General features: G+C 47.2%; 1 protein-coding gene across 1 annotated transcript in view; it reads right to left on the reverse strand.

The window, feature by feature from the left end:
• The window catches only part of LOC112930195 (forkhead box protein N3), a 115087-nt gene extending 110082 nt beyond the window's left edge, over window positions 1-5005 (reverse strand). The window contains exon 1 of the mRNA XM_072762213.1: window positions 4945-5005. The gene's annotated coding sequence lies outside the window, so the exon portion shown is untranslated. The remainder of the gene's footprint in view (window positions 1-4944) is intronic.
• Between the last annotated feature and the right edge of the window lie 10445 nt (window positions 5006-15450).

The following is a 15450-nucleotide window of genomic DNA, read 5'->3' on the forward strand; positions in this document are numbered from 1 at the left end:
TATCCAAATTGATAACATACCGCCTCCCTAAGATCCATGGGACCTTCCAGAGTTGTCTTGTTCAAGGACTGGAGTCTTTAACCAGGCCGCCACCACCCTGTTTCCTCTCCGTGGGCCTATCTGCAGACACAGCTGGCTCAAGGTAGGACTATTCCCAGTGAGCTAGAGCTGAGCCTCAAATCCATTGGGACCTACTTCTAGGAAACAAGTTGCTAGAGTGGAACGGAGCTGCTACTCCATAGGAACCCGCTGCCACGGCTAAGGTCCACTCCTTAATTCACATATAAGAACAAGAAAAATGTAGGGATGCTCTGTGGCTTGCCCAAGTTCACGAAGGTTACCAAGTGGTAGTGTGGGGACCATGATGAGGCCCCCTTGCTCATAATCCAGTGATTCTCCTACTAGAGCTTGTTTGTAATACACTAAATACCTGCTCATGAGCCATTCGTGGCAGGAAGTACAGCCAAAGTGAGATACTACATACATTTGAGTAGTAAAAATGCCTAGCAGAGCTGTGGCAGAGGGTCAGGGCTGTGGACAGTGGGCAGAAGACAGGAAAGGCAGCACCTAATGTCAACCTGGAACCTGGAAACCTGGCGTTCCCCAAAGCAAGTCATCCCATGGTCACGGTCAGCCTCATCTGTGCCTGGCCGATAGCAGGTGCACATCTGTGTACTCCTAGGGCAGCGTGCAGCCGACAGCAAAGGAGCCGGTATCCTTTTCCCTCTCTGCTCTTGGGCCTGTGACAGCATGAACCTGCTCCGTACACTGAGAATGCCTTGGAGGTCTTCCTTCCATTTCATTAGCTCATCCAGTGGGTTGTCAGAAGTGAATGGAAACAAAAATCTGTTATGCGTGTTAGGGAATTTATTTTAATTCCGCCACTGCATCCAGAGGAAACAGATTTAATAATAATTAGTGGCTCGATCCTGGAATGAAAGAGAGAGAGAGAGAGAGAGAGAGAGAGAAGGAAGGTGGAGGGAGAGTCGGGAAGGCCGGCAATGGGGGGGTGAGGGGAGTGGTTAGCAACTGGGCATGGCATTGGTGCTTGAGTAGCTCTGCTGCAAGGGCTGGGATGTGCAGTCTGACCCCAGAACAGGCTGTAAATGGTTGAGGGGGCAGGCCCTGGGCCTCCCTGGGTAGCTCCTCAGCCTAATCCAGTGGCCAACACACAGGGGTGGATGAGAAAGCTGTGCTTGGAGGTGGGGCAGTGGTGGTGTGTCAGCTGGCACAAAACGGGAGAGGCAGAGGCTGCTCTCTGAGTGGAACTGCATGGGGATCTCCGAGGCCCAAGGCCCTACGAAGCCCAAAAGGCCAGAAGTGGAAGCCAAGATGACGGTAGCTTGTAGGAACTTTCAGTAGAAGGCAGGGAGCGGAAAGAACAGCAACAACATATGTAGTGCTGGGATGAGATCTTCAGGGACCAGATGAAGGGTCAGACCAGGGGTGAGGAGTGTCTTTAATTAGTAACCAGTGACTCATGAAAATAACTCATCCAAGGGTGATGTTTAAATACAGTAACCTAATTTTAAGTTTGGTGGGTGAATGGAATGAGTGTGTATATGTGTGTGTGTGTGAGGGAGGCACGAGGGAGTTTAGAAAAGAAAAAAAAAACTCCTTACTCTTTTCATTAAAAACATAAGATATTATTAATTGATAACATTTTTAAAATGTATTTCAAACACACAGAGACCGTAACAGAGACACACAGCCATGAGGAGGGGACAGTTGGAGACACCTGTCTGCTGGCCACTCCTTCAGGGCCCCGAATAAGCCACGCTCATCTATTTGGACCCATCCTGGGTCCCCTTTAAACAAAGGGTTTGTCCCTTTTTGGCGCGCAGCTAGGTTTCCATTGTACAAGAACTAAAGTACTCTCTGGTCCCCGAAACTGCTAACATCCTAAAATTGTCTCGAGCAGCTTAAATGGCATTTAAAATAAATACTGTGAATTGATGAAATGACCAATTATGTTAAGTACCCAGGCCTGTGTAATCTAAACCAAATCTTACCCTATTATCCTCAAAACTGCTAGATGATTCAGCACGCCCTCTCGCCAGTGACTCTGCAAGAACCAAATACAGAGGCCACACTCAAGGAGAACCTCAAGTGCTTCCTTCCAGTTAATTCTTGCAATTGGTTTTATGCTGGGGGAAAAAGAAAAAAATCGCTACCATGTTTCCACTCCATAGCTAATAAACACAACAACCACTAGACAACACCCAGGGGTTCCCACTGTATAACCATCGTGTCCTATTTTTCCATGGATTTCAGAGTCTGACTTCCTCCATCGCGTCTCTGGACATCACAGCGTTCTGAGGCATTGCCATGCCCTCCCCTGCCTACAGACTCCCGTTACCCATTTGTGCCATGCCTTTGATTGTTTCCACATGCCCACAAGCTACCTTCCAAGGTCTTGTTCAAGTGCCAGGGCTCCCAGGAACAGACAGGTCCCTCCTCTCCCACCCTCCTGACAAACATTGGCCTCCCTCCTCCAAACAACAGGACACATGTGCTCCTCTGCCAAGCCTCCGTGCATTTGGGCTCGAATGCCAGGGCCACTGCACAAAGCCGGTTTTCCCCGAGGACCCCCTTGTAGACCAGCTCGGCTGGTTCTGCTTGTGAGGGGGGCCCACAATTGCTGGGCTTTGCCAGCAGGTCTCTGGGCCTCTAGGTCACCTTCTATCCTGGTTCTAGGAACTGGGTTCTTTAGGGCACCTGCTTGCCTTCAGTTCCGATCTCTGTGGTTGGGACCTACCCACAGAGTTCTTTCCTAGCCTAACTACCTGGAGAGATGCCCTCCTGCTGGCCACAGGGGAAAAGGAGGACCATGTGTGCATTTTGAAAATGTAAAGTATAAAAAGATGACAAAGTGAGTATAAATCAGGCATGTTTTCTTCTACTTGAGTCTGACCTAAACTGTCTACTGGTATGACTGGGCGGCCCCCTTCTTTATATATCCATATTTTTATTATAAAACTTTTGCTCATGGGCATTAGCAATTTCTTGATGGAACCAGTACCACCACCGAAGGAACACACAAATATTAATTAGGGATAACAGGCACATGGGTTTGAAAAATCTTAGTACCATAAAAGTGTGTTGAGAACTCTAACTGCAGATACAGCACATATACAGCAAGGAAATACTGCAGGGAAAAAAAATGAACAAAGCCTTGCCCACGCTCTCACACTCTGACCAAGAGTCTTCGGATTTTCACATGTACAAAAAAATTAATTTAATTAAAATAAAAAAAATAGGAGGGCTGCACTGAAGTGAATGTGGATTGAATAAGCATCTGAAATCTGTAATAATGTGATTCGCAACGCCCAGAATAATTAGAATTTTAAACCCTATCAGGAAGGGAAAAAAGGTCCACACCCATGAGATAGAATCTCAGAGTGAAATCACTCAATTTCAGAACCTTATTGATGTTTTCTTCATGCTTTTGCCCGGAGAAACAACCAGAAACTAATATCCTAAGAGCAAACCTTACTTAATGTGAAACTTAATGAATAAAAATCCTGTAAGAAAATGTGCTCGCTAAATAAAATCTCTCTTCTGAAAATAATCCAAACATGAATATCATTGTTACAGATCTAGAGGAAAAATAAATATGCACATAACTTTGAAATTCACTTGAAAAAACTCCCAAAGGCTCATCATAATTGGTCTCCATTTATGCTATCTGAAGGGAGAACAGATTTTTTTTTAATTATGTATTAATCTTTGAGAGTAGAGGGAGTTTCCTTTCTCCCTTAAATATTTAGGATATCTATAATGGTCATTAAAATGAGAATTGGTCAGACCTGCCTGCCTAAATTGCACCTGGACCAAGCAAAAAGGCAAGGAAATCCTTCGGTTCCCGATTTCACGGGCTATTAAAAAGACAGTATGTAATCGCATGGCCTATAAAACAACAAAAATGTGATGCCACCTCTTTGATCTGCTCAGGAAACCTGAAGATAAATGTCCCTTTGCTCAGCCACATTTATATTCATTCTTTCACATACCTGGCCGGCCCTCGGCATGTGCTTCTCAGGAAAAGAGGCTTACCAGCTCTAAACCAACCTAAATGCACGGACCACTCCACACTATACGCCCAGTCCAGTTCTAAAGCTCTTGGTGCACCCAGACCCACCTGCTGCAGGCCAGTTGTGCCACTCTGACACCTAGCCGACCGACGGATGGGGACAGGGAGCTGAAGCCCACCAATTCCAGCTTATCTGCACAGCAGATCTTCTAATCCACAAGTTATCTAGAAGGCACCTCATGACTACTTTTAACCATTTACTCCTCTTTCACATTCATTATTCAGTCATTTCAAAAGAAACTTAATAGCCAAAATAGAGATGAAAGGCAGTTGGAAATCCTTGAGCATGTTGGATAGGACAGCAAAGCAGCAAAGGGTGGGCTGGACAATAGGAAGGCTGTCCCCCCTGCAAAGGTCACTCATGGGGAACAGGAGAGGGGTGAATGAAGTCCCAGTCTGGGGAACAAACCACAGCCAATCCTCCAGGCACATGCAGACGGCTAGGGGACAGCAAGGAATAAGTGCACCACCACAATAACCAAAGTGCCAGAGCACCCCAAACAGATCATGGTGTTTGTTTTCACCAGCTTTCCAGCTCGGCTGATGCTACTGTCATATCCTAACTGCTACATCATTCTAGTTCCACCAAAGCCAGCCTAACACGTCTGAGATACGATCAGTGGTGGCAAATCAAAGAACCAGTTCCAGTTTCGGATTCACGGTTCATGGCAACCAGGAGGCGTGAGTAGGAAGAAATAAAGAGAACTGGACAAACGACCCCAACCCACAACAGCCACACTTCTCCAGACAGCGCCCACTGCTAAAGAGGACAGAGCTGTCCTGCGTGCTACCCAGCACAAGGGCACAGGGACAGGGGGTGGGGTGGGGGTGGGGGGCTCCTAGAGACCTACCTTGCAGAAGGGCTCCATTTCTCTTGAAGAAGGTACTGCCCGGCCAGATGGGTGGACCTGATGTGCTGAAACAGAAGAGACATCAGTGTCAGCACGGCTCATCTACACTCACTCCCTGCACTTAGCACAGCCAGCTCTCCAAACATGCCACTCAGAAGGCCTCCACACGCCTTCCCAATCACACATTATCTATGCCCTCCGAAAACACGTCTTTAAAAACCACGAGGCTCGTTTTAAGGGGAATGGGCTTCGTGTTTTACAGCACAGATCCTACCTGTGTGGGTATCCTGCTTCCTGTCCTGACCCTTTACCTTCTTGGGCACTGAAGTCATTTGCAGGTAAACGAAATGGCCAAGTCACATAGTTCACCATCACAACCTATAACTTACGAGTGGCTGCTAACTTATTCCCAGTTTTATGAATTTACTACGTGGCACACCTGCCTGTGATAAACACAAACTTGCCTTTTCTGGGCCTTTTTCCCTCAGCATATGCAGAAAAGGCTTTGATTGACTCCTTCCCTCCCCCATCCTCTTGTATCCTGTTTTTAAGGTTTTTGCTTAAAACGTTGCACTCCATATTCTATAAAAAACATTTAGTAGATGTGCTACTGCCCATTGTCTGGTAGTAGGAGAGGCACGGAAGTACGATCAGTACACACAAAGACGCTTTACTACACATACAGAGGAGCATTTTCACTGTTTCTAGACGCCCGGTGAGAAACTTTATAACCAAGCCAGTCTCAGAAAAATGTCCTTGGAGTGGGAAGTGGGTTCTAGTAAATCAAGGATTGGTTTAGGTTAATGTTAGAAAGCACTTAGTCAAAAATGTTACTATATCCAACCCAAGAGGCAGTATAGATTACCTTTACGAAGACAGCCCATGGCAAGTGATACTGGCTAAGGTGCTGTCAATCACAATAGAAAAATTTATAGTTGGTCTGATAACAGAGTTGTAAATTTGGTGGGCAGGCGCACACAGAACAGGCTATCTGAAGGGCTCTGTAATGAACCCTTTGCCAGTCAACCAGGGCCTTTGCTAGGACAGGACAGCAATTGATGGTGTTAACAAGGAGACACGCCAGTGACAGGTTCTGCTGACCAAAGTTCCGTTACTAGACAGGTACAGATGGCACAACAGGTATGGGGACGTGGTACATGATTGGTGAGGTGCAGATGGGGAGAGAGAAAAGAGTGATCGCACGTAAAAATACTGTTAAATGTCAAAATAATGCCAAATATGCTAGAAAACACACTATGAGCCCTGACATAAGTGAACCTTTTTGTTTTGTTTTGCTTGGGATTGCCTATACTCAAAGTAAGCAAGAAGAACGCATCAAGGCTATAGCTTTTCCTGCAGTCCTCTCAGCTCTGTAGTTGTGGCCTCCGAGTGGCCAGGTTGCACAGGGCACCAGATCTGGCTGGGGTTTCAGGGCCACGGGATGTCGGCAAGCGGATTTTCTCTTCCATCTGATTCCTGTCCTATTCCATGGAGGCTTTTAAGGCTCAAAGATGCATGAAAAATAATGTGCATTAAAATGCTCCAGATGATCTTTTAACAACTTCCTGCCAACTCCCTGGGATTTTACCATCTTATTTTTATAAGAAAGCAGGAAACAGCAAGCTGGCTGTTGCCAATTCTGCATCACCTGATTTCTAAAGATATTTAAAAACTGAGGACTTCATTATAGAGGAGTTGGTGCTTTGAGAGAATTCAATAATTGAGTCTTACTGCAGGAGCCTGAATATCCAGCTTACTTCCATCCAAATCTCCTCTTTATCCCGACCTTGATTTGGCTGAACGCTGAGCAGACGCCAGGCATGGAGTAAATGTGGGGAACTGAGGTCAGGTAAATCCAGTGGTTTAAGATAAGGAAAATTCTCTGCATGATAGAAATCTACTCGGCAATTTCTACAACATCCTTTTAATGTACCTAAGTCACTGATCACTATTCTGGTCCTTCTGTCGCAGTGCCCACATAATGGATACTTCCAGTCGTGGAGAGAGGTTTGGGCTGGCCCACCCACTTGCTCTTACCCGGCCCCACTGTCAGTGATGAATTCACCTACGGTCTCTTATGAGCTCAAGTTAAGCTGTTCCCTATCAGGCTAATTGCAAAGCTTTGGAGATCATTGGCCAGACAGTCTGCAGGCTTCTCTTGGATGGTCCCTCGAAATGGCTATTTCTAACTGTTAGGGGACTCAAGGATTCATTAAGTACCTATTGAGAACCATCCCTAGGGTTGAGAGGGACACAGGGGAAATACTAAAAGCCATATTTTATGGCCTCTAAGAATTCACCTAGCACCAACCTCCTGTGACTGTGTTTAAAGAGACATAAATGAATACAGAAAGGCCAGTGGATACAGCTCAAGCAGTTGCAAGTTGGGGAGGCAGCAACATAATTTCCCTGCCCTCCATCTGGTCAAATTCCCAGCTTGTTGGCCTTTAAGGCTCAAAGTTGGGTTTTTAAAAACTAGATGAAATTACCAAAATAGTGTTTATAAACCATAGGAATTTAGAGAAGAAGCTAATTGAAGTCTTCATAGGAGTTGCTGGAGCCACCTTGGAAACCACTCGTTCATGTGGCAAATGAAGAGGAGGACAGTGTGGGTGTAGGCGGCTCTCTACACTCCATCACTTAAGTGTTGGTTGACTTGTAGGTGGTCACGGCCATGAGAACTGGCCAACAGGGCCCCCTTAAACCCAGAAGAGTGGGTTTTAATCACCTCACCCACGTGCTCACACACAGGGTAGGATGCTGAGATAGCAAATTACCATTTACAAAGTACAACAATCAAAATTTTTCCAATGGGATCCTCCATGCAGTGAGTGGGCGGGCAGAAGGAGGATCTGAAGAGATGGAGGCCCCAAGAGGTGAAGGGACTTGTCCAAGCATCACAAGCCTGGTAAATGATCAGTCCAAGACCAGGCAGGGGCTTCCAGTGCCAGCCCACTGTGTCAAAATGTACACATCAGTGGGCCCAACCTCAACTCATCTTCCAGTCTGTTGGCACTGAACTCTTGTCTATCCTTCTCCGTGGAAGGAAGCTGCGGATGGTATTTCACAAAGAATCTCAAGGTAAATGGCTAAAATCATCAACACAGGAAACAACAGGTGTTGGCAAAGATGCAGGAAAAGGGCAACCCTCTTACACTGTTGGTGTGAATGCAAACTGGTACAGCTATTCTGGAGAACAGCATGGAGGTTCCTCAAAAAGTTAAAAATAAAACTATGATCCAGCAATTGCACTACTAGGTATTTATCCAAAGGATACAAAAATATGGATTAGAAGGGATACATGCACCCTGATGTTTATAGCAGCATCATCAACAATAGCCCAGCTATGGAAAGAGCTCAAATGTCCATCAAGTGATGAATGGATAAAGAAGATGTGGGGTGTATATACATACATACACACACACACACACACACACACCAGAATATATCTCAGCTATAAAAAAGAATGAAATCTTGCCATTTGCAATGATGCAGACGGGGCTAGAGTGTATTATGTTAAGAGAAATAAATCAGTCAGAAAAAGATAAAGATCATAGGAGTTCACTCATATGTGGAATTTAAGAAATAAAACAGATGAGTATGGGTGGGAAGGGGGGGGCAAACTGTAAAACAGACTCTTAACTAGAGAGAACATACTGAGGGTCGCTGGAGAGGAGAGGTGGGTGGGGGGATGGGGTCACTGGGTGACAGGCATCAAGGAGGGCACCTGGGATAAGCACTGGGTGTTCTATGCAACTGATGAATCACTAAATTCTACACCTGAAACTAATATTATACTCCATAACAACTAACTAGAATTTAAATAAAAATGTGAAGCAAGCAAACAAGAATCTCAAGGCAAAATCCCAGGTTAGAGAAAGCAATCAGGCTTATCACATGTGAAAGATAGACACATGGGCTCATAATTAGCAGAAGCAGCACAATTCAGGCGCCACAAATGTTTCATCTCAACGCTTTAACAAAATTCCGTGACCTTCAGCACTAGATGGCAGACCCACTTGGGACAAAGGAAGCTGACCAACAGGGTAAGAGGGCTCTGTCTGCCAGAAAACCAGTTTGCAAACTGGCATTTGAGGCCACAGCTCTGGGCTGATCATTGGAACTAGAGCTAAGCCAGCAAAAATCTCAAGAGAGGAATGATACCATCTCGAACAGCATACCCAGCGTTTGCAGATCTCAGCCCCCAGTCGCTTCCTGGGCTGGACCCTCGAAGCTGCATTACTTGGAACCCCCAAGGGGACACCCATTGAGCCAACAGGTCATACAGCCCGAAGGTGGCTCTTGGCATAAAGATGCATCCTGTCATGGTTTTCCCCTTCACTCATGAGCTTTCATCATTGTGAGAACCAGACAGACTGTGACCAAGACCCTGGGAGCTTCTGCCAAGATCCATACACAGGCCTGGACCTTCTGTGAGTCTAATGAAAAGCAGAATAGGATATGTACTTTTTTTTCTAAGTACTTTAAAAAAAAAGGGGTACTTTTCTCTAAGAACTCAGCTCTGGAATGTGAACTGGGGTATCTAAAAGAGAGTACAGGATGCTACAACATGAGTGCACCTTGAGGACATTATACTAAGTGAAATAAGCCGGAGACAAAGGGACAAATACGGTGCTAGACTCTAATGGTCAAAATTCACGAAAACAGAAAGGAGAATGGAGGTTGCCAGGGGCGGAGGGGAGGGTTAAGAGTTGTTTAATGGCTACCCAGGTTTTCTAAGATAGAGTTCCACTTACACATCAATGCAAGTGTACTACACCATACACCCCCCCCCCAAAAAAATACTTAAGATGGTTAATATTTAATGCTAAATATATTTTTACCACAATTACATTTTTTAAAATGTAAAACGAGAGACAGAGAGAGGGGAAGAGAGCGCATGAGTGAAGGAACATGTGCAAGAAAGACTCTAAGAAATAAATCAAAGTCTAAAGAGTTTTGGTCAGTGAAGGACCAACCTATGTGCCGTGTCTCTGAAGGGACAATTAGCATCTCTTCTAGAATCGTCCACAACACACTTAAGAAAGCAGAAAGCCTGAACTAAGGAAAAGGAAAAGAAAAAGAATATAGTGAGAACCAGTCTATCTAAATCTAGTATTTACAGAGGCCAGGGCTTGACGGATACTTTGTAGGCAACTGAACAGCCTCCTGTCATAGTCTTAGCCCCGGAAACAGAGGGTGAAGGCAATGCTTGGACATCTACCACCAGACTGCGTTCACCCCAAAATAAAACACTCAAAGCACCTGTGATAGCAGGGGAATCCCTCCCCCCAAATATCTGAAATTCTATTGTTTTAAGCCTGTGTATTCATCACCAGGAAATAACAGAAAAACAAATGTGACCGACACCACACACTGACACAACCCCCCTGGGGGAAGGAGGCCAGTCATTGAGGTTTGGAATGAAGGCATCAGAGCAGACTGGACTGAGAGAGGCAAGTAAGAAGGTATAAAGTTTCACAAAATATCACTCCTAATTTGAGAAGCACCCCGAAAGAGCTCAAAGTTCAGCATCCTTGGTTGGGGCCATTCTCGATACTTTTATGACCTTCCAAATAAAACAGGGCATGACGACATTTCAAGGGCATCTCCAGTGGCCCCCTGGTCCCAACTGAGATGTGGCGGGGACAGCACAAGATGTGGACACTGGAGTTTGTGCGAAACACCGCCTGAGTGGTTTTTCACTTGGCCACGTCTCAACGGCATGCCCACAAAGTGGGGACAATGACAGCAGCCGGAGCTCGGAGCTCGGGGATGAGACATGAAAACGCACATCAAAGGGACACGGGCAAACTGCGAGAAACCTCTGGTGATCCTGATGACTAGGACCCTGTGCTTGGTGCCAGCACTTCCCCTACACCCTGTGCCATCCCCCAGTTTGGCTCTCTATTCCTGTGATGGGCAAGGCAGCCCCGCCTTCATCCTCCTCTTTTCTTCCCAGATGCTTGGAGGTCATCTCATCGTGAATGCTCCAGTCCCGGGCAGCCATGAACAGTTTATAAAAATCAACAGGCTGCAAGCTGCAAGAAGCAGCTTCACAGAGGCCACCTCCTTTAAAGAAAGCTAAGAACAAAGAAGAGAGAACCCTGGGCGCCTGGGTGGCTGTCAGTTAAGTGTCTGACTCTCAGTTTCGGCTCAGTCATGATCTCAGGGTCATGAGATCGAGCCCCGAGTTGGGCTCCCCGCTCAGCAAGGAGTCTGTCTGGGATTCGTTTCTTCTCCCTCTCCCTCTGCCCCTCCCCTTGCTCATACGCCTGTGTGCATGCTCTCTCTCTCTCAAATAAATAAAATCTTTAAAAAATAATAAAATAAAGAGATAACTCTGACTGTAATCCTGCAGAGATCCAAACTGGCGAGCACAGCTGCCCATAGTGACCTTCCAGGGTCTGGTGGAAACAGACCAGGACAGGTGGATTCTCGAGAAGGCATTGCTAAAACGTATGGACAAAAATGATCCGAGACCACAAGAGCCAGAACTGAGAGCCTGGCAAGATCACCCTGAGGGCAAAACACAGACCGTGGTAAGAAATGCAGTTACTCTGTTACCTCAGCCAAGTAAGAAAAACTAGAGATTCCAAATGGATCGCCCTATAAAGAGCTCTTGGGGGCCCATCACGGCCAAGACCCCGGATGTGTTGGGGGCTGAAAGGCCTGTGAGAACCAGACAGAGGCGGGTGGCTGTTGTGAGGCACAAGCTCCTGTGTTATTTTAAATGAATCAGTGTTTCAAAAACGGTCCCCCAAGCACACCCTGGAGTTTAGGCTTCCCTCCTTGGGCACGTCCGTGAACTTGTTGACCCGTGTGGCAGGGTTTCTTAATAACCTCGGCACTACTGACCTTTGGGGCCAGAGAATTCTTTGTCACGGGGGCTTGCCCTGGGCCTCGGAGGATGTCTGGCAGCCTCCCCAGCCTCTACCCGTGGGGTACCAGCAGCAACCCCTCCCCTGCTGTCACAACTACAGATGTCTCCAGACACTGCCCCACACCCACTGGCCTGGCTGCCCAACTAGGCCGGCCCCAATCATCAACCACTTGCCAAATCCCAAACCTTTCCCTCCACATCTCCATCCGGCAACATCACCTCCTCTTTTCCAAAACCAAGGCCATTCGGCAGAAGCTCGTTCGCCCTGTTATCTCCACCTGCGCACGTACCTTCCTTCTTCCTCTCAAAGTGGCCTCTGGGGCCTATGCTCCCTCCACTGCCCCCCGGACTCCGAGTCTCCCCCGACCCCTCCCTTCAGAGGGCTCAGCACTTCTCTCACCTCGTCCATTTCCAAACCCCGACGAGCAGCTCCCAGAGCCCCACCACGCACGAGCAGGGCCCCTGAGCCGGCCGGGCCTCCACCCCGTCGCCTGGCTGCCTGCGGGGACTGGCCATAGGCCCCTCGCGTGGACGTCAGCAGGGGCCTCGCGGTCCCCCGGCCGTTCCGGGCAGAGGGCCCTTGCGCCTGCGGCCTCCTGCCCTCCTCCATGAACCCGCCAGAGGCTTGCCTTTACGCTCCGGCTGACATAAATTCCCTGACTTCCGACGTGACCCCTTAGAATCCTTTCCAATTTTAATCTCAGCACACCCTCCTGGCCCGGTTCTCCTCGTCCTCCCCTCCTTTCCACGCACCCCGCGAGCTCTCTGCCCAGCCTCGGCCCCGCAACGATGGGCCTTCCTAGGATGTCAGCCCTCGCTCTTCCCACCTCCTACTCCTTTCCTAGAAGAGTTTATGGAACCACGGGAAACCCGCCTTTTCCAATTCTGTATTTCCAGCTGACCTTGGCGGTCGCCTCTGGAATGTACCTCTGGCTGCGTCCTGACATGATCCTCAGCTCCTGCCCCACCGATCCTGTCAATGAAGGGTCAGGCTTCCCGCCTCTGCCTCCCCTGGCGATGGTCCCCATGGGCATTTCCTCACTGCCCCGGGTCTCTCATGGTCTCTGTGAGTCCCCCAGGGCTGCCACAACAAACTACCATAGTTGAGTGGCAGTTGAGTTGAGAAATTTCTTGTCTCACAGTCCTGGAGGCTGTAAGTCCAAGGTCAACGTTGGATCCATCTAAGGGCTATACGTGAGAATCAGTTCCATGGCTCTTCCGGAGTTTCTGGATTTGATGGCAATCTCTGGTTTTCCTTGGCGTTTGCATGCAACACCCTGTCTCTACCTTCATGTTTACACGGCCTGGTGCGTACTTGTCTGTGTCCAAAATTCCCCTTTTCATACTGGCTTAGGAGCCCACCCTAGGGCAGTGTGATCTAACTGTAACTAGTTACACCTACAATGACCTTATTTCCACATCAGGTCATAGTCTAAGGTACTAGGTGTTAGGACATCGACATAGGTATCTGAGGGGGAGAGGGGACACTCAAACCCTAAGAGTGTCCATGGTGGTCTCTCTTCTCACGTGGTACACTCACTCTCCACAACGCCTAGACACCTTTGTCTCTTCCTTCCTTAAATCTCTGCCACCTACTGCAGTGCTTGGAACTTGGCTACCACCTATCAAGTATTTGTTGAGGGAATAGAAGTTTACAATGTAACTCAGCATTCCTCACAAAAACAAAGCAGGGGAAAAAAAAAATCACTCATCCTTCAGTGATCACCTGTAAAATTCTCAAGTTCAAAATTTGGGAGTGTCCAACACCTGCCTCTCCCACACTCTTGTCTGCGGTCACCCAGTGCTGCCCAGACTTTCTTTCTAAGGATCAACAGTGTCAACCTATATGCGGGTGTTCTTACTGGTGCCTTAACAAATCTCCCCTGACCCCAGGCCTCCCTGCCTAAGACCCTTAGTAGCCTTCTCCAAGCACAGCCCAGCATGGGCATCTCCATTTGCTGTGCCCTTGCTTTGCAAACTGCTCCTCAGGAAACCCCCAGGAGCTGCCCCTGGTGCTGCCTCTGGTGGGGCTGGGGATGGGTGTCTTGGTGCGGTCCTGAGCCAGTGTCAACAAAGCAGTGATTCTTTCTTGTGCCTTATGTATTGAGTTCCCACATAATTTCTCATTTGAAGAGTTTGGTGATTACAAAAATGTGGGGAAAACCAATAGTTTGTAGGGCAGAGTCAAAGCCAACAGGTTCCCTGCCCTCGGAAGTCTCGATAGTCTTCCCCAGAGTGTTCTCCTTGTTACCCAGGATGCAACCCTGACAGGGTCTCTGGAGCACACGTGGACCCCATATACCTCCAAGGCCCATCCATCCAAGCCAGTGCTGTTCCCCTCTGCCTGAAATGCCCCGGTTCCCGTGTTCTCTCTGCCTGTTGAGGTGCCATCTGTCCAGCATTTCACAACTCAAATCCCAGGTCCCAGGGAGAACGGATGCTCCCGGTCACTCCTAACCCTGGGACCTCTCCCCTCCGCTGAACTGGTTTAGTAATTACTACCTTGGGAACTGATCCTACTCTGCAATGTTGTCTGATCTGATGACTTCTTACACCTTTAATTCACTTTCCATAGGTCTGTGTCTTGACTTCCAAAGAGCAGAAATGCCATGTGGGCAGAGACCAAAGGTGACTTCCCTCCTAGAACGTGGCCAAGGTTGCTGCACACACAAGATGGGTGTCCTTACTCTACTAAGTGATTTTATGAAACAGCAGAAACGCTACTCAGAATTACTTCAAACACTAAGGATTTAAAAAAAAAAAAAATCTCTGAGACATAATTAAGTCTCTTAGCAAGGAACTAGCCTGTATAGTAACATTCCTTCTCTGTCATCATTTCAGATAAAAAACTTAAAAATCTTTAAAAATGGAAACGAAATGATAAATCTCATCACTGATGGTTAAGTAATAGGTTAGGTAATTTAGATTACTCTTTTCTCTGATTTCTTGATTACTTAGGAATATATAAATAACTAGATAAGTACATGTATATTTCTGATAATATGGAATGCACGTTTGGGTCCACTGAAGAAATGCTGCTTGAAACCCCAGCTATGATTTTAGATGCATACAGCTCATGATACATTTTATGAACAGATGCAAAGGTGTTTATCATTATCTCCGTGCCACACAGTTTCTAATTTTACATATGAAAACCAAGGCATCATTCAGCATAAAGTACATTATTTGCATGATATATTTGCATTTGTAAAACACCCACATTTACTTTTACTGCTTAATGGGCCTGGTTAAAATGGGCCACTCTATATAAATGGAGCACACTGGTTCCCAACTCAATGGTGCTGATAAGAAAACGACTCCTTTTAGATGCAAATGAACCTACTAATCACAATTAAAATGGTGGAGTTGAGGGAAGCTGAGCAGCTGTTCTAAGAGCTACAAGTCTAGGGCCAGTTTGGTTCTAGCTTAATCTTCAGAGCTGCCTGGGACTCCCCAGAGGACATCTGCCTGGATGAGGGTAGGGGGAGGGATACACCAACGGGATAAACTTTATCTAAAGGTGGATGGGAGAGAGCCACGGCCTGACTGCAGGTGTGGCCCATCCAGCCAGGTTAACCCAAACCTATCTGTAGGGCCAGATTTCACTCAGTCCGGTTCAAAGA

This window comes from Vulpes vulpes, chromosome 6 (assembly GCF_048418805.1).
Source record: "Vulpes vulpes isolate BD-2025 chromosome 6, VulVul3, whole genome shotgun sequence".
Taxonomy (NCBI): domain Eukaryota; kingdom Metazoa; phylum Chordata; class Mammalia; order Carnivora; family Canidae; genus Vulpes; species Vulpes vulpes.